Here is a 1,651-nt window from a genome sequence, read left to right on the forward strand (position 1 = left end):
CATGCGGCTTTTACGGCCCTGGGTGAGGGTGTCCATGCTTTGAGTACACAGAGAAGAATAAACCCTGAAACCACAGAGCTTACCCTCCCAGAGACTTGACCCCAGCTCTGCCTCCAAGCCCCCAATTATGTAGCCATTTTGTCATGTATCTCCATTTTCTCTGGATTGTTCTAGATCAGTAAAAGCGAGGGGCAACCAGCAAGAGGTGGTCATTACAGAAAGCACCTGGCTCTAGAAGTCCTGCCTGCATGGAGCCCCTTTGGCCAAAGACCATGCCCCTCCCAGGGAAGGAGCTGCCTCTTCTCCAATCAGAAGGTGGAGGCAAGCTGGACAACTGGAGGACTTGGAGTGGCAGGGGCTGGGCAGCATGGCCGTCTGCTGTGGCTGCACACTCTGTTTTCCCAGCCATGGTCAGAGTCCCTGCCATGCCCCAGCCCTACGGAAACCTGCAGCAAGCAGCTGTGCCCAGCCAGGCTGTCCTCGGGTCCACTTCATTAATGTGTCCCCTCTCTTGCCAGGTTCACAGCTGCATGCCTTCACTCAGCCACTCCAGCTGGAGATACAAGTTCTAATCTCACCCCCACCACTTTTGGTCCTCATCCATGTAATGCGAATGCTCATGGATCCTACCTCCATGGTATCAGGGTTAAGTGATCTTAACACAGGCCAGAGTTCAATAAATGGAACTGCTAACAGGTCACCAGGTACAGGTGTCACCAAAATCCAATCCCAGTGATCCTGGCCCAGGCACCTACCCCAGCAGGGGCTGCGTTCGCTCCAAGAAAGAAGCTGCTTTTTGTTTTTGTTTTTGTTTTGTTTTGTTTTGTTTTGTTTTCGGAGGGAGGTGGGGGGGCTTTTGTTAGAGGGTGTATGCACTCACCAAAGAGAGACAGAGAGAGGAGGAATGGTCATGCTGCAATCCTTCTCCGTCTCTCCCTCCTTTCAGGAGTTCAGGCTCGCACACACACATGCACACACGCACACGTGCTGGCGAGTTTCTCAAGACTCTGGGCCCAGGGCTTGAACTGCTCATTCTGCCATGTGGGATCCAGTCTTCTTAACCACCAGGCCCTATTTTGTTTTGTTTTTAATTACTAAATGGCACATGCATTCGCCAGAGAGGAACAGACAGAGAGAAAGGGAGAAAGCAACCCCCAAGGGCATGGCCATGCTGTAATCTCCTCTCTCCATTTCTCTGTCCTGTCAGGATTTGGGGCTTTCACACATGTCAGGCGTGTTTTTCAAGCTGCTGGGGCAGGGATTCAAACTGTGGTCAGTCATGTGGAATTCAGCTCACTGAACCGATACCGGGCTGGCCAGAAAGGACGTATTTTCATCGCCTCCTATTTACCCATCAGTGAGGGAGGGCTTCCTGCCCTGTGGTTTTAAGGATGGCCAAACATGCAATATCAAACCTGGGCAGACGAGATTGCCAGTGACTTGTTACTGACGTGTATTCACGGCCCAGAGAACAATGATGCTGCACACCATGCAAGCCACTCAGGAATTGCACGCGGGATCAGAGTGGGCAGCCAGGGGCTGGGGGAGGCAGGGTTTGTGGTATCGAGAGGGTGGGGTGACTTGTGGTTCCTCACTTGTCTGACTAATTCTGCAGAGAACTGAACCCCACTAGGGTACAAACGACGGGAAC

General features: G+C 52.4%; 1 protein-coding gene across 1 annotated transcript in view; it reads left to right on the top strand.

Moving 5' to 3' along the window:
- Nucleotides 1-803, top strand: part of SLC22A11 (solute carrier family 22 member 11) — a 20,245-nt gene extending 19,442 nt beyond the window's left edge. Inside the window, exon 12 of the transcript XR_001370454.1 lies at nucleotides 519-803. The gene's annotated coding sequence lies outside the window, so the exon portion shown is untranslated. The remainder of the gene's footprint in view (nucleotides 1-518) is intronic.
- The last annotated feature ends 848 nt before the right edge of the window (nucleotides 804-1,651 follow it).

Source organism: Tupaia chinensis, unplaced genomic scaffold (genome assembly GCF_000334495.1).
Source record: "Tupaia chinensis unplaced genomic scaffold, TupChi_1.0 Scaffold000273_1, whole genome shotgun sequence".
Taxonomy (NCBI): Eukaryota; Metazoa; Chordata; class Mammalia; order Scandentia; family Tupaiidae; genus Tupaia; species Tupaia belangeri.